Below are 18,831 nucleotides of genomic sequence, written 5' to 3'. Positions count from 1 at the left end.
TAGTTAATTTTGATATTGAAATTATAAATTCAAAAATAAAGAAAAGCAAGAAGTTCCGTGCTAAACTAAACGAGCCTACCTTCCCGTCCACCAACATCTACTTTCTAGTGTCTAATCAGTATTCTCTAATTTAGCTGATACCACAAATTATGTCAAACATGCCTTTTTAATATTTTAAGATGATTTCTAGAAACAAAACATGCCTCACTCATCTAAAGAAATAGATACGTAAAAAAACAATAAATAAACGAACAAAATAGTAGTAACACGTTTCAAACAAAACAGCTAATATATTTTTTCCATTAAAAAAATCTTTAATCGCTTTTAAAAAGAAAAAAAGAAGTCGTAAAAAATTATAAGCTCACTTAAATTTATACATTATATCAAAAAAAAAAAAAAAAACGCTTGTTTTTCCCCTGTTACCAAAAAATAATTTAAAAAATGAATAAATATACTTTGAAAAATAAATAAAAGCAATAAAATGTAAACTTAAAGAAATAACTTTCTTCATCATCAAAAAAAAAAAAAAATCATCTACACAGCTTTTTATGTTAAAACTTAAAGAACTCCGAATTTCGCTGCATTAGCCGCTGCCAAAAACAGAACGCATGAATTTTAGAGTCAAAATAAAAACAAATTATATCAATAATGATTATTTCACAGTAAAAACCAGAGCAGCCGAGTTGGAGTTATCTGATTTTGGGGTAAAAGAGTCAAAGTCGGGAGTCGAAGGTTTTAAATTCAAAGACTGGAGTTGAAATCGGTCATTGTCCCCAAAAGTTCATAAATCGTCCGTTCCCCCAAAATCCGCCAACGTATGCGAAGACGAAGTCCTTTCGGGATGAAGAAGTCGGAGACCGACTAATTTTGCGATACACGAGTCGGAGTCGACGGTCCTAAAATTCTAGGAGTTGGAGTCGGGAGTTGGTTATAAAGAGCTTTTCCCAACAGAGTTTGTTTGAAACAAATTCGTCTCCAAGTGCGATATTTTTATTTGCCTTAAATTCCCCTGTAGGCGCCAATGTTGAATTTTCTTGAACTGTTCAAAATTGAACGAAAAAAATGTTGAAATAAAAAAGAAGGTATGTTTGTTCACTTTATAGGGATTTTTATTCACTGAGTTCGCACACTTTTTTTTCCATTTCAACCTCTAAAACACTTGAAATAGAACCGTAAAAATCTCCCAAATTAAAAAATATTAATAATTACATGTACCAATAAAAACGTTCCTATTACTGTCATTCGACATATGCTAATTTTTAATGATAATATGAATTTTTGGAAAGGAAATTGAGCTAAGTTCATTTTCTGCTCGGTCTATTCTAACTGGAGAAAAGTCTACTGCAGAGAAATGACTCAAAACTTTAATGGTGATTTTCTGTCGCTTATAGTGCCGCTGCTTTCTCTTTTTCCATCTCTCTATAAATGAAAGAGAAGTTTTTACAATTGTGAATCCAGCTAATTCCCTCCAATGTCGCCGCAATCCTCTTTTCCCGACGAAGCCGGCTAGCAGCAAAAGCGAAAGCTTTTTCATACCACGTTCTCATCAATTGGGTGCATTACGAAAAAGATCCCCACAATCGTCCCGCCAAGTCCAAGTGCCCGCCCCTTCAAAACGAAAAAAAAAAAAAAAAACATAATAAGCCTACAAAAAGTAAACTTTCAAATCTCACTTCAAAATACCATATTCTCATGCGCGATGAAGAGTTTTGCTTCCCCCCCCCCCCCTTTCCATTCTAATCCTGGCAGGATTACGAGTTGCACCTCCCGTTCGAGGGCCCTCATCCTCTTTTAAGGGTCAGCCATCCATGGATCTCAGCTGGGGTAGTCCTCCCCTCAAAGCGCGCGCAATGGAGCGATACACCAGCACGAGCCAATTTAAAGGGACATCTGATTTTTGACTACTTGCCGGTTTCGATCTTTTTATTTCTTTGGACATGAGCACTGCTTTGATAACGTGACAATAAGCCAGACGCCCTCAAGTGGGAGTGAGGGGTGCTTTGCCGAGTGTATAATTGCCCTGCGCAAACAGCAAGAGGTTTGTGTACCTTTGTTTCTGGAGGACTACATGAGGTTTTAGCGTTGAAATAATGCAGCGCGTGGGAAAATAGGCAGGGAAGATTTACCCAGTGAATTGACTGGAAGACATCATTGCATTGTGAGTTCGGATGCCGATTGCGGTTAAAAAATGGAAATAAAGGAAGCGTCGAGACTCATTTTACGGATGAATTTCTTCTTAGACCTTGCAGAAATTGAGTTCCCTGTATTGATATGTTTCACCATTTATCTGATGAAAAACGCTACTTTCTCGAGTCAATTTCCTTTTTTTTTTTTTAAAGTTCCTTATGCAAGTTTAATATGATGGAGTGAAAATATCTATGACTATCGTTTTACGTATTTTAATCTGGGAAATTTTGAATTGCTTGCAATGGCAACTGCTATTTTCGAGCATATCATCCACTGCAACTTATATTTTCGTTTCTTCTGAACATTTCTAAGCTTAAAACCCAATTCGTTTTAAATGAAGCTGTATTATTTTTCTATTTCATTTAGAGTTCAATACCTCGATTTAAATAACTTTTATAATTTTACTATTATAGTACTGCTAATAAATACTTTAAAAAATCCCTTCTTCTGTTATCTCGTCATATCGCTAACTCTTTTCAACAACGTCGTATCTCAAAAAACGTGATTTTTCAGGAGAGCGATTTAAAAAAATTAATGCAAGATATCATGCCGTAAAACTATATTTCAAGATACTGATTGAACTTTTTCTTATGCATTGGGTCTTTATCAAGAAAATCTGGTGTTTCTTCCCTGGTTTCATGAAGAAGAAGTGTGAAAAGTGTAAGTGTTAAAAGGTTGCGTTTTGTTTATGACGCTCATGTACTAAATTTCAAAGATACTATTTGAAGTACCTCAAAATATGTCATTATTGTTACTAATCGTTCTCCTCAAAATACTGATATAAATGTAAATAGTGCTTTCTTGATTTAAAAATAAGAATAGAAAATGCTCTTTTTTGTGCAATATTGTTTTTGGAATGAATATATTGTCTTTAACTAAACAACATAGGTGTTTCATTCCTAATGGATCAAGCTCTATCCAACATTTGACGTTCTTGAAAAGAAAATTCCAAAAATACTTGAAAATGCAAAAACGACACTTTTATTCCCTAACCGCGAAATATTAAGTCATTGAAATGCAGTCTGGCAGAAATATGCTACTCATTCATGGCAGTTCAGAAAAAAAAGACGTAACTCAAATTTGCTAATTTTTGAAATTTGAGATATGATGTTTTTGAAATAAGTGAGCGGTATAAGCAATAGTAAATATTCGATTCTCCCCCCCCCTCTCTATCCGTTTGAGTACAAATTTAAATCACATCAATTTGAATATAAACTACCAATGTCAAAAAACTAACTATTTGAGTTATTAATAAATTATTTTATCTTATAATGGGTTGAACGCTAAAAAAAAAAGGCCAGGGAGATAAAAAGAAAAATTGGGTCTCTGAAGCCCTAAAGCGTTTATTTGTAACTTTAATTGCTTGTCTGTTCCTCAATTTATGAATCTTCATAGTACAATAGAACCTCAATAATCCGACCTAATTGGTACCACTAATGCCTCGGATGTCAGAAATCTCGGTTAACAGAAACTTTGTATGAAAACAAAAAAAACTTGCCAGGGTAGCAATTTTTTAAATGTATTAATTAGAAATACAATCGAATATTTTTTAAAAAATGAACACATAAAAAGTAACGTTTTACAGATAAAACACTAAAATAGAAAATAATTTATAGTAAGTCTAAAATAGTCAACTGAATTTTTTTTAACACTACCAAGTAAAATTATTGAAAAAAGCATTAAAAAACACAAATTTCCAGAAACTGTTTTTATTTTCAAATTGAAAATTCATCATTTTATCAAACTTACATTATTTTTTTTTTAAATAAACTTTATTATCTGCTGGGTTTACGGAAACCTCGGTTAATCGAAGCTCGGCTAATCGAGGTACTGCTGTATACCATCATTTTTGTAAAATGGGACAGGCATCTTAACTGTTCAAGACATGAGGTAATGAGTTTTTATGCTTAATTGAAAACGGTTGCAAAATTTTTGGGTTAATTCGTGATCACTTTCTTAATAAATATTGAAGAAAAGTTGTTTTACTGCGGGTATTACAAACGTGGAAATTATAAGTGTTTTGTAGTTCCCCAAATTTGCTATCAGTGAATTAATTCTATTTCATACCATGTCTAACAAAACATTGTTCCAAAATACTGTACATAAAAAATTATACATCGTTGCACTGTAAGCCATTTTGTAGTTATGTATATTGTTATTATATATATATTTTTAAATGTATGTGTACTTCTTTTAAAAAGGAAAAAAAAATGTCTCGTGTGCCGTACTAAAATGTCTTTTTTTTTTCTAAAAAAAAGGCATCAAGTATTTTCCTTAAAACAACTTTAATGTGGTTGGTATACAGATTTTATTTATATTTATTTATTATTTTGCTTGCACTAAAAGATCTATGAAAAAAAAAAAAAAAATTCTGAAGGATCGATTTTCAGTTACTTTTTACTAATAACTTAACACTTGAACAAAAAGTTTATTTTATAAATTTTTGATTTATAAATAAACCGTATTCGAAATTTAGAAACCAAATTTGAAAGCTATTTTCTCTATATAAATCTCTTTACATAAAACATTTTTTGAGAAATATTAATACGCTAACCTGAAATTCATAGAATTCAAATTCGAAAGAGATTTTTTTATTTGAATCGTCTTACATGAAACATTCTTTGACAAACATTGACACGCAAAAATAAGGTTCAAATCTAAGTACGTTATGAATCTTAGTTCAAAACAGCGCTTATTATTTTCCTGAACCAGGAGCTTACTACCTGCGGCTACTTGACACATATTTCAGAATGGGAGGGGGAAACTTTTATACATGGAGGAATAACAAGGTACGAACAAAGAATATTTGCGCGTTCAAATTCACCTTAACTCGAAGGTGGTCAACAGAGGAGATGTTAGCAGGAGGGCAAAGCTACAAGTCGCATTGCCAACAACTGACTTCATTCTTCTCATTGCGACAATTCTACTTAAACGATCGTAAAAGACAGCAAATTCGCTAAATTCTTTGATAGTTAACATTTTCATCAGCTAAGTGAACTTCATTAAAAAAAAAAAAATAAAGAAGTATTTTACTCAATCCACAAGTGTTATTCTTCTACGCTTATATTTGCACTTTATTCCTGGAATTTTTAATTTTGGCCTTTTTTTTTTTTTTGTAAATGTAAACAACGATTGTGCATCACACTGCCATGGGTAGCTAAACGGTAGTGTCTGCAGAAATGTGGTTTCAAGTTATTTGAAGAAACGCGTTTTGGATTCAATACTAACCATAGGGAAATGTTAGAATTAGAAGTCTTTTTCGCGCCTATTTCTCAGCGGAAACCAAATAAACGAGCTTGTACAATAAAGATAACATACAATAGATGGCAAAAATGCAAAAAAATGAAAAATGAGAAATTTGCAGTTACTGCTCTTTACCTGCCCTTATCAGCATAGTACGGAGTATCAACTTTCTAAAAGTGTTTTGTACTTAAAAAACAATAATTATTTGTACGTGTTCTGGAAGTGATGTGGGGCAACACCCACCCTCGTTTTTCAGACTTTATTTAGTCTGCTTATTGATAGAATCGACTAATCTTTACAGTTGTAAAAGTGCAAACATTCTGCTGCAAACTTGCCTTGTAACCACTTCACATAAGAAGATAAGTGTAATTTCATCAGTATGAGTAACTGCCAACTAGAAGGAAAAAAATCGTGGATTTTTTTTTTGACTAAGCCAGAAAAAAATAGTGGAAAACATTTTATAAGGTATCAAAAACCTTCAAAGTAGTAGGAAATCTTTTCAAACACACTTCGCTTTCTAGTAACGTTAATTATTCAAAGCAAATAAAACTACATCTAGTATGTGTAATAAAACTTTATTAACTGTTAAACATTCCAGCTAAACTGTTTGATCATTGGTTGCAGTTTTTGCGGTTCAACCGTTGATTTTCTCATAAAAACTTAAATTTCTTGTAAAAACTTGAAAAGTAAAACCATTTTTCTGCAAAACTTATCATCTGGGAGTTCTGTGCAAATATACTTTCTTTCTAGGTTAGTATTTTCGTGCCAGTTACTTTCTTCGTCATTACGTCAATTCTTCCTGTATCTGATAGTAATTTAATGAATACAAAGAAAAAAATGTACTATTAGTTTCTAAGACAAAAAAAAAAAAAAAAAAAAGGTTTATTATACTTTTGAAATGAAGCATGCTTTTCCGTGGAGTGGTCCATTTTCAGAATCCTATCCTAACTGAAATTAGTTTCCAATCTCAAAAAGAAGAAACTAAATATTTGGACATAAATAAGAGCACATTTCTCTCCAAAACAGAAGTGCTTTCTCTATGCTTGCTTTAAATTGCAAAGCAATAATTTGGAATATTTTGATATTTCCATTAGTTAATATTCAAAACTTGTACCACAAAAAGAACTATGTAATCAATTGTTACAGTAATGTTCAGTAACACTAAATCTGTCCTTTATTATACAAATTTTGAACTGAAAAACAACGTTTGAATAAGTTCCGAAATACATTCGTACTTTTTTAGTATTTACTAACTGCGTTGTCCGGCTTTGCATGGTCTTTCTCGAAAATAAAAGTTTTGTCAAGGGACGCGTGTTCACTTGAATCAAACAATCACGTTTGAACAAAAAAAAAAAAAAAAAAAATAAATAAATAAACATAAAACATAAAACTTTGCAGCAGATTCCGGAAAAATAATTAAAAGAAAAACATTTTAAATCTCCGGATAACAAAAAGAAAAAAAAAAAAAAAACAGAATTTTACTTGTTTATATTCGGGAAAACAAAATGGCAAGAGATGTTTCTTCTCAATGATTTTCTTCATTCTACAAATTTCAATGTTATGTTTAATAGTCAACTTAAAGACGGAAAAATTACGAATCCATCGATACCTGGTTCGATGGTTAGTTTACTGACGTTCGGGAGAAGTCAGGCCATTATAGTAGGGTTCTAGGGATTAGTAACTCGGACATTGCACAGATAGGTACATTCGCTCAGTTTTTAATTATGTAAGATTTTCAATTAATAAATTTGCTTACCCATTATTATTATTAGTTGTAGTAATTTTAAATTATTAAATTTTATCTGTTTTTAATACTTCGACTCTTTTTATTTCTTTAACAACCGACTTTAATCAATAATAAATAATGAAACAATTATCGATAAATAAATAATACCAAATTGAGGTTTTGAACTGGGAAAATGTCTTTATTGGTCAATCGGTAGGACTGTTTACGTCTCCCTCTACCCCCCTCCCGCCTGTCCTCACTATCTAGTAACTTTACTGGTCTAGTCAGATTCGTGAGAAAAATATTTTTCATTCAAAATATTTCGGGTTGGATATCTCAGTCCCTAATTTTATTTTCTGATTTGCACATTTTACTCTTCAATTTTCACAATTCAAAACAAAACAAAAACAAAAATAAAAAAATCTTGAATTTTGAGGTTTTGAATACACAAATTATGTTTTTCGCAATCTCGGATAGTGATAGGATCCTACTCGTTGGATTTCCTGTTTATACTATTGGCTTTTTTGCAACCCTAATTTAAATTCAAGGCGTCAAATTTCAAATGATTGCCAGGGCTGGATGTTGTGTGTTGGCAGGACGTGCACGGGGGGGGGGGGGGGAGCGGCACCTGCTGGCAGGGACCCTGGCCTGAAGGGGGTCCAATATTTTTAAAACTAGGTGTGAAATATAGGGGCAAACATTATGGAGGGGGGGGGGGGGGCCGGAAAAGTCATTTGAAAAGAAGCATTGTAATCACAAAAAACTTTTCGTTCGCATTTCGAACTAAATATCTATTTTTCACACCGCCGAATGCATGTTGACCGTCATTTTTGAAGCATAACTGTAATAATTATTGCTTTTGTATATTCCATAGTAACTGGTATAAAAACAAATTTAACTTGGTTTCAAAAAAAAAAAAAAAAGAAGAAAAAGAAGAAGATGAGCACTATAATTTTAACTTAAATATTTTTATTGAAGATTATGCTCATACAAAGATAAAATTTGCTACTACCTTTGGCTTAAAAAGTTTTATAAATCGAAATAAACTGTTTATCCAATTAAAGAAAAGACAAAAATTGTGAAAATTAGTCGGAAATGACGATTTTAACGTGCTCGGAAACTTTCAGAGTATTTTAAAATGCACGTCCAAAATTGGTGACTTTCTTTGTAAAATCGAGCTTTTGCTAATCTTTACTAATAATAAAGCCGAAAGTCTCTCTGTCCGGAGGATGTCTGGATCACTGTGACGCGCATAGCGCCTAGACCGTTCAGCCGATTTTCATGAAATTTAGCACAAAGTTAGTTCGTAGCATGGGGGTGTGCACCTAGAAGCGAGTTTTAGAAAATTCGATGTGGTTCTTTTTCTATACCAATTTTAAGAACAAAATTATCATAAGTCGGACGAGTGAATTACGAAATTATCATGACGTGGAACCGTAACATGGGTACAAGCCAATTAGCGAGAAAATTCACCATACATTATTTGTAAATATACAGATGAACTAAAAGACCTTTTAATTTTTCTATTGCGGGCAAAGCCGTGCGGGTACCACTAGTATTAAATAAAAAGGAAGCTTGGCCACGTACTATATCAAAATTTATTCTTGTGTTAACATTCACTAAGTTTAGCCATAAGAACTTGTCATTGTGCGCACATCCCACTTTAAAGATAAATTAAAATGTCTATTTAAGCTTATTTTCACCGCAAAAATGCTACAACAACGCAGCTTCACATCAGTAGTTGTAATTCGCTGCCCGCAGAGCCTCATTTGCAAGTGAATCAAAAGCCAAACTCCGGATCGTTAAAATACCATGCGAGTCGACATTTTCCCCATTATAATCCCATTCAGGCATAGATACGCAAATCAGGCAATATTTTAATAGACGGCCAATAAAAAAGAAATCTCTCACGTGCACAAATTTGATTCAAAATCAAATTGTCCTTCCTGTTATTCTCCTCTTTTCGGTTATCGAAAAGGTGTCAGGAGCTAGAGGGGGGATGTCTCCCCTCCCCTCGAGGGGCGGAGCCGTTAATAGAGTGATGAAAATACCACCTCGCCAGATGATTCCCCTTCCAAACGACCGCACCGAGGGTCCTAATTTGCAGTCTACTTCATTTATACGGAAACCTTAGCAACTTAATCTCTGCTAAAGGTCAGTCAGTCTGTGTGTGGATAAAACTAATGGAACGTTTGAGGGAGGAGAGAATAAGGGTGGAGGGGGTCGGCGGAGTTGGAAGTTCCATTCGAAACGCGGAGTTTTATAATGGAAATCGGGTGCCCTCTCTCCCCTCTGATAACAGGATAACAGGATGCTGAATTTTTTTCTTTCAGTGTTTATTTCGTGTAACACGTAATAAAGGAGGGGGGGGGGATTTTTTCTTTCGCTTACTGAGTGTGACATAATAAACTTGATAGTTCTGACACTACGAAATATGTGGTTTAAATTGAAACATTTCATTACCAACTAAAGATTAGTACTTTATACTATAAAATATTGGGTAAACTGCACTATAGCTGACAATTAATGTTATATTATTAACGTTAGCATTGTATTCATAAAGTTAGCATTGTATTTATAATGTTGGCATTGTATTTATAATTTTTAACACGATGAATACAATGTTAATGTTCATTATGTTAATGTTGTATTGAGTAATGTTGGCATTGTATTGAATAATGTTGGCATTGTATTGAATAATGTTGGTATTGTATTTATAATGTTAACATTAACATTGTGTTAATAATGTTAGTGTTAATAATGCTAATATTGTGTTAATAATGTTATATTATTAATGTTAGCATTGTATTCATAAAGTTAGCATTGTATTTATAATGTTGACATTGTATGTATAATTTTTAACACTATGAAGATAATGTTAATATTCATTATGTTAACGTTGTATTGAATAATGTTGGCATTGTATTGAATAATGTTGGTATTGTATTTATAATGTTAACATTAACATTGTGTTAATAATGTTAATGTTAATAATGTTAATATTGTGTTAATAATGTTAATGTTAATAATGTTAACATTAAAAGGTTAGCATTGTATTGAAAAATGTTAACAGTGTCTGTATTTATAATGCTAACATTATATTCACATTGTTCACATAGAAGTTACAATTAAGGCTTAGCTTGTTTGGGAGCTCACGGACTCTGGGCGCTGCCCTTTTTTTCAATTTTAAGTAAATTTTAGTATTTTAGATGAAATTTTGCTTTTTTCGTCCAAAAAAAAAGAGATTTGAGTGAAATAGGGCTCCTGTACTTCTTTTGCTAGAAAAGTAGGCCCTCATTGCAATTAATAATTTGTTAATAATTAACATTACGTTTTACATGACAAGAATCATGTAGAATAACTAAGAATCATGCATCTTTAATTTTTCAAATAACATAAAAAAAAGCTTTCAATTTTGAATTAAAATGTTAACAAAAAAGTAATTATATTGTGTTGTCATATTTATTTCTGAAATCAGAACAATTTTTTTTTCTTAATACACTTAAAACAAAGCAATAGTAATTAACAAAAAACTTATCCTAATTACTTAGATCATTATTATTTATCATGGATAGGAATTTTGTTTAACACTTCCATTATGCAATTATTTAAATGAGAAACACAGCGAAGGTGGGTTGAGGCTAAAAAAATCCCAGGAATCTTTGATTTTAAGCCACACTGCCAATCTTGATATGGTAATACAGTGAAATCCCGTTAGAATGAATAACAATACAACGAAATATTCGTTTCAGCGAAGTACATTTTCAGCCCAGATTTATTTGCCATGACTTTACTGGAGCTAACGGGATTTCACTATATATATATATATATATATATATATACATTGAAACCTCAATAAGTAGTCGACCGGTAAGTGGTCACTCCGTTTAAGTGGTCGTTTTTCTTTGGTCCCGACAAGGTCTCATTCACAGTTATGTAAAATGACCCTCCTTTACTGGTCACCAAATTTAATTTTACCCGCCTAACTAGTCACTCAAAAGTTGTTTTCTAAAATTCCTTTTTTATCGGTTCTTAGAAAATAGTGTCAGATTTAGTTGAAAGGCTGTTTGATATTTATTTTCCTTGAAATCTCGATCCTCGGTTCTGGTCATTCAAAGCATAATTCTTGCAGTGACTTTGCCAAGTGCCGAGAAAATGAATCTAACTCCTTCCAGCAAGACAGACAAAATCTAATACCTGGAGAAAGTTAGTCAGTATTTAACATCCGTTCACAAGGAACAAAAAACACAAAATTTAAAGCTTGATGTACGTTAGAAGAGATAGTTCTTTTCCGTAAGCAACAACTTCATCAGTCAACATTGAAGGATTGTATTAATGTACCGTGACTACATTAAAATAAGTTGTTGTTATTAAGTAATGTATAAGTAAGAGAAAACAAAACAAAGTAACTATCATTAGTATTTTTCCCCTTTTTAAATTTTCCACTAATTTATAGACATTTCTTACATAAGCTATTGTTTTTCTCACAGAATTCTACTGCTATTCATAAATATTAGTAAGGCTTTTTTTTTCTTCCTTAATTTCCCACTCCACATAAGTAGTCACTCCGCCTAAGTGGTCAATATATATATATATATATATATATATATATATATATATATATATATATATATATATATATATATATATATATATATATATATATATATATATATATATATATATATATATATATATATATATATATATATATATATATATATACAGTAAAATCTCGTTAAGTCGTCACTCAAGAGACCAAATATATATATATAAGGTATGTTATAAACTTCCCCACCACCAGAAAATAATTCTGAATTGTTATGACCAAAGCTTTTCTGGGGGGGGGGGGGGGAGGAGAGAAATTGATAAAGAGCGATAGTTTTCTAGAATCCTAACATCATTTACTCCAAAAAACTTGCTTCCAAATTGACATGGCGGTCACATTAGAATATCCGCTGCTCTGGAAAGTTGCCCCTATTAAGGAATGATTAGCGCGCACCAACTTTCCGTTAATTAAACATAATTAGAGCTTCTAAATTGCGAGTTTTTGCGATATTTAACGCTTTCCATTCTCGTAATTGAGAGAATAAGGACGGAAGGAACAGATTTCAGCAATCAATTTGCCTCCTGCCCGGGTAAACCTCTCGTGATATTTTTTTTTAATCTGCGCCAATTTAAGGTATTAACCTCTTAATGAAATCAATTTCTGGGGATAAATATTAAAAATGGCTTCTTAATCATTTACACAAATTAGATTATTGTTTAACAATGTGGTCCAAAATACACCAAACACTTTCTGCATTCTTCGTAAATAAAGCATCGGGGGTTTGCAAAAATTGCTGCCATTTATTTCTTGTGAAAATGGGGTAAACGATTTCTTAGTCAGATAATGGAATTCATGTACTTTTTAAGAAACTACTGAGTTTGTTTCTTTCTTTTTTCATTTTTTGCGTTTGCGCTAAAGTAATTGCTATATTATAAATGTACATCGAAAAGAGCAAATCAATACTTTTTTAAAACCTTTCTCTTTTTTATACGTATTTAAAACTATTCTAAGCATAAAAATAGCTAAGTATTGTTCTCCTTACTTTTAGAAGGGATTATACTTTTCTTTTTTTTTGTCAAGCGTAGATTTCTAAAATCAATATTTATATCAGAAATGGCTTATCTTAGCTGTATTGTAGTTTTTTCCATGCTCAAAATATTCATAATTCTAGAGCTTGAATACGCTACCTTGAGGTTGTTTAAGAAACAACCAAAACAGGTAAAACATTCCGTTCCACGTTTCTCTCTTGGAGTAAAACACAAGCTTCAGACAGTTTCAGAATGTTAATGTAATTGCAAGAGAATAAAAAAGAAAAACTCTATAAACATGAATGAATATTGCTTTCATTCACTAAGCTTAAAACATATTGTAAGTTACGACATCGATTCGTGGTTTCACCTCATATAACTGCTATTAGTCTGTGTCTGCTGGGCCCTACTGACTGCAGTGCCCGTTCTCCTACAGTTTATTGAAATTCCCGACCGAGGTATCACGAGGCCCGCTTAATGGGCTCCTGCCGCCTCCTCCCTTTAGCGGAGTGCCGGGATCGCATCGGGACTGATTCCGCGGCTGTATTGGGTCGGGCCGCACTCGGCAATCGAGTGGGCCTGTGCCCCGCCGCACTCGCAGGTCCTGACGTGCCCGTGGGAGGCTGGTGGATGCGAACAAATACTGGCTAAGCGCTGTCGGCAGTGCAAGAAAAGCTGACGATAGCTGTTTATTTCATTTAGAACGTTATTTTTCTGGCTGAATAGATAATGAGGATGTAAGTTTAATATACTATGTACTTTTATTTTATCTCATAAATTTTTGCTATTAACTATGTTGTACTGTTTAATTTATATTTGTATTCGTAACATATATCGAGATAAACACATATAGTTAATTTATTTATTATTATGGAAAATTCTTTTGAAATTCCTTCTCCAGTCACCATAAAGTAGTTACAGTTCATAAGTATATGAATTTATCACTAACATGTGTTCAACGAAGTTTCGAGGTACGAGGTTTTTAGCCAGTAATGTCGTTTAAAGTTCAGCATTAACTATTTTCGGTAACAATTGATGCGAGATGATTTAATCCATAGGTACAATAAATTTTTAGTAAAAATATTTTAAAACTGAATCAATGTTGGATAAATTAAACTCTTCGCATTCATGGATTCCTTGAAGGAAACAAAAAATCTTCATTAGTAGCATTAACACATTTAAAACGTTCTCATGCTTGGAAGATTGAAGTCTTCTAAAATTGTCCATTATTCAAGAATAGTAAAGATTCAAGCAAACGAGTTTTGTAGGTGTGGAGTTGAATCTTCACTAGCTTGCTCAGTTCTACTCGAGTGTTAGTAGTTCTAACCTAGTTCAATAGAAGTGAAAATCTTCAATTGTTTTTATTTTCAATAGGATATTTGTTTATGTGTATCATTTTCAGCAATAAATTACGTTACCGGAAAGTATTGTGAAATCAAACCAACTTAAAGTGATCTAGAATGACAATCATAGTAAAACGAGGAAACTACTGTTTCATGAATAAAGGTCCAACGAGAGGTCATGTCAGCCTAGTCGGAAACTAAGGACCTGGGTCCTGGGAGGGGGTGACACTGAAGCAAAAAAAAAGAAAGAAAGAAAAGAATGAAAGAAAGAAAGAAAAAAAATTGGAAGAAAAAAAGGGAGAAACAACTCCGAGTAATAGAAAACGTGAAGATTAAGTAAAATTTACCATTTTGGTATTTACTGTTGTGGTTAATTGTTTTCCAGTAAGCAGGTTTGATCCCCCCTTTTTTTTCTTTCTTCTCTTTTCCCCCTTTTTTCTTCATTACCCCCTTTTTCTTTTTCTTCTTTTCTTTTGGGGGCGGGAGGGGGCCCGGCGACATAACTGACAAGGATCCTACCTTGGCTATACGTCAAACAATGTCAGTTGTTTTAGCATTTTGACTCTCAACACTTGTATGAAAAATATTTATGGTACAGCTGAAAATAAGTCCAGATATTATTTCCTTAACTTAAACTTCTTACCATTAAAAGTTATTATTACCAGTAAAATAGGTGACGACTCAATGTGAATTTTTATGCAAGTTTGTAAAAAAAAAAAAGGTTTTAAGATTAAAAAAATGTGATTTCGTTGTGCATATATTGAATTGTTTCGTCAAAGAGTCATCTTTTCGGTAAGATTATTTTATACCAGAAGTTATTGCTCAATTGCAAACGAATTCTAATTCCCAAACGCATCTCAGTTTGCAGTTTTTATTGCTTTTTTTAAAATTGTTAATTCGCAATAATTCTGTCACCTATTTCCTGAATACCAATTTGTTGGAGAGGGGGGGGGGTCGAAACAAAATCCGGGAAACGGAATATTTAAACCCAATAATAATGATAAAATTATTACATTTACATTTTGGAAATTAATGTAAAGTTTAGTGTGGTTGTTAATGTGGTTGTTTAGTTACATTTTGGAGCATTACAAGAATCCTAAGTATTTTAAACTTAAATTTTGAGTCATAACATCGTTCTTTTCTACACGTTGACGGAAAATTTTACGCTATTCTTTTTTCTTTTATTTAAGGCTGAATGTTAAACATGCGTCACTTGACGCAACATTGGTTTTTGAAATAGACCGTGTAATGCTGGGCAACGTAGCTTGTTAATAATAAAATGCAAAGTTTGATTTATTAATTACTGACAAGTGAACTTTCTGAGGCAGTTCTTATCAGTAAAGACGATTACGCTATTCTTTCTTCTTCCTCTATAGTAACTTCAAAACTCAGACGGTTTTATCAATTCGCATTCTATACCTGCTGCTTTCTCCCTTTTTCTGTGTTTTGTTTCGTTTTTGTTTTTCTCCTCCTCCTCTCTCTCTCTCTCAAATGTCAATACCTCTTTATTTAAAAATACATTACTTCAGAAGAAGATTTAAAATAGCACCAGCGTTGCCAGATTGTTGGAAATTTCCCCATTTTGGGGAAATCTGGTGCTCTCTGGGGAAATTTTGGGGAAATGGATTTTGAGGGGAATTTTTTGGGGAAAAAATTTTTTCTTGGGGAAAACCTGGGGAAAAAATTGTGATTAAATTTGCGTCTTGACATCTAGTAGTTACGTTCAAACAGCGTTGGTTTAGCTTTGCTCAACTTTATGAAATTCGCATTTCGTATTATGTGGAATATTATGCTACGGAATTTGTATTAATAGTTTTGCTTGAGTTACTAGTTGATACGTGAAACAGGCAAAAAATAAGTATACGAAGAATGTTCTTGGATAAATATATACAAAAATCATAGTTTAAATGCACATACAGAAGCAGAGTAGTAAATGCGAGTGGAAAAAAAAATGGCTATTTCTTATCTCTCGGACAGGCGCTTGTATTTATGACTAATGGCACCCGCATGGCTTTGCCCGCAGTAGAAAATTAAAAGGTATTTGGTTCCCCTGTATATTTACAAATAATGCATGATGAATTTCTCGCCAATTGACTTGCCTACGTTACGGTTCCACATTATGATAACTTGGTAGTTTAGTCGTCCATCTCATGATAATTTTGCTCGAGAAAATGTTCTTAAAATTGGAATAGAAAAAGAACAAAATCGAATTTTTGAAAAATCGCTTAAAGGTGCACACCTCCATGCTACAAACTGATTCTTTGCCAAATTTCATGAAAATCAGTCGAACTGTCTAGGTGCTATGCGCGTCACAAAGATCCTGACAGAGAGAGAGAGAGAGAGAGAGAGAGAGAGAGATCCGGAGAGAGAGACTTTCAGCTTTATTATTAGTAAAGAAGGTAAAAAAAGATAAAGCCAGAAAAAAAAAAGCGAAAATGGGAAGAAAAAAAAAGTTGGGGGAATTTTATAAGAAAGTTTGGCTATTTGGGGGGAAAAAAATTTCAAGAGACAAAAATATCAGAGAAAGTCGATTCATTTTATAAAAATATTAGTGGAAAAATAATTTTTGTATTTGGGGAATTTTGATAGAAAACATCGCTTTTTGGGGAAAAGTTGGGAGGTAATTGGGGAAATATGGATTTGACCATCTGGCAACACTGAATAGCACAGCAAACAATGCAGTAGTTGCATGTTGCATCTCAAGAAATGAAGTAGCGTTTGATGTATGCAATGGGAACAACTGTAAGCAATTGCTATGTTAGGATGATAAATAAGATTTCTTTAGATTGTAATTGAAAGGCAATAACTCAGCACTGAATGTATTTCGGCTTTCTTCCATTTCTGTACGACGTCTAAGAACTTTTTCTTTTTTTCCTCTCAAAACTTATGAAATAAATAAATCAATCAATAAATAAAATATTTTTGAAGAAATTCATACTTTTGTATTAGTATTTTAATCTAAACATGTTAGTAACATCAACAAAACGAATAAAAAACATGAAAATATTTATCTCCTTAAATATTTAATATATACAACCGGTTTCACTATTAGGAAAGTATATGGGTTAATCTCACTCGTCTAGAGGACCATTTTGTGTACTTGGTTAAAAAAAAAGGCTAATTAGACTAGTCAACCACGTACATCTAAAGTTTTTGCAAAGTTTTCTCTTCATTCACTACCCTGTGCATAGGTTTAAATGCAAAAAGAAAAGAAAAGAAGGAAAAAAAAGAAGAAAGAGAGAAAATTATAATAATGAGATTTCAATATTAAAAATAAATAAATAAATCAGAAGTTGGAAATGCCTTACAATGGCTATTACCAAATTTCTTTATTATTCGTCAAATTATTTTAAAAATTGAAGAGCTTTAGAAGCAAAGACAATATTTTACTAGATTTGTTTTCGTTCTGCATTTTAGTTACGCTTTTAAATTCACGCATATGAAAGTTTTTTTCTTACTTTCCCCACTAAATGGTACTTTAACATTTATCGAACGGTTTGCAGTAGGTACAGGACTACAAATTCTTACATGCAGACAGGTTAACTTTCGTTTAAACATGTAAAAAATATTTTATTATTTTTTTTCCAAATTTTCAGTCGGAGTATTTAAGAAATGTCATCACAATTATAAAAATTACTGAAACATAAATTAAGTAAATTTAAATTCTCTGAATGATTTATAAAGGAGTTTGAGATTACATGAAGAAAAAATGAGTGTACTAGTTTTTAATTGGACTTTAAGTTTTATCATAAATGTTTCTTTGCTCTATTTTTCAGCCGTTTAATTATCATTCAAACAAATTATGGACGTCGAAAAGATTTTGATCTGATTTGTTCTTATGCAGCAAATTGGGAGAGAAAGAGGAAGGGGGGAGGGGGATCTTCAATTGTAACTACAGTACAACCTCATTTGTCTGGACTAACTGGGATTAATGGCAATTCAGTTTAGCGAAAATCTGGTTAATCCTGATGGTAGTATGGGTATTAAGAAAACACACTCTTAAATTAGAGACTTATCTTTTATTTCAGCAAAAACAATGCTTTTTAACAAAAGTACATAGCATCGTTTCTTGCAAATGATTGCAAAAATATAGTTCAGCTGCAGTGGCATAAGGTCGGACTGACGCTCTAAGTACGCCATGTTGCTTGTCAGCCTCGTACTGTTCTTTGTTGTACGTTCTATACAGGAGTTATACGTTCAATCAATAATTCCATCCTTGCTCTCATAATTTAAAATTATTATTTCAGTTAATGTAACTTTTTTACTCTACTAATTCGATCCGGATAAACAGGAGGTCCGGATAAACAGGAGGCCGGATAAAAGAGGTTCTACTGCGCTGCTCATCTGAACAATTTTGTTACATTACGTTATTCGTTGTAGCTGTTGGCTATTTCCATGCCTCTTGCTGTCATTACTACGTTCATAAGTATTATTACAACATTTTCTGCCTGTCATTAGGGGAATTCGAGGCAAGATATAGGGCAAGTAAAAGAATATCGTGTTTAATTTTTTAGAAAATAGTTTATAGTTCTGGAGCCTTGAACAAAGCCTTGAACAAAGAAAAAAAATCTGTAAAATATCTCGACAGATCGCAGAAAAATAACTAAAAAGAAAAAATTTTAATTTCCCTGATTACAGGAAAAGCCACCAAACAAAAGCAAGAATTTTATTTGTTCACACTCGAGAAGAAAATGACAATGGATCTTTCTTCTCAATAAAAAGTAACGAAAACTGAGCTGCCGGCAGACGATAAAT

This window comes from Uloborus diversus, chromosome 9 (assembly GCF_026930045.1).
Source record: "Uloborus diversus isolate 005 chromosome 9, Udiv.v.3.1, whole genome shotgun sequence".
Classification (NCBI taxonomy): domain Eukaryota; kingdom Metazoa; phylum Arthropoda; class Arachnida; order Araneae; family Uloboridae; genus Uloborus; species Uloborus diversus.
Note: the sequence above shows the minus strand (reverse complement) of the source record.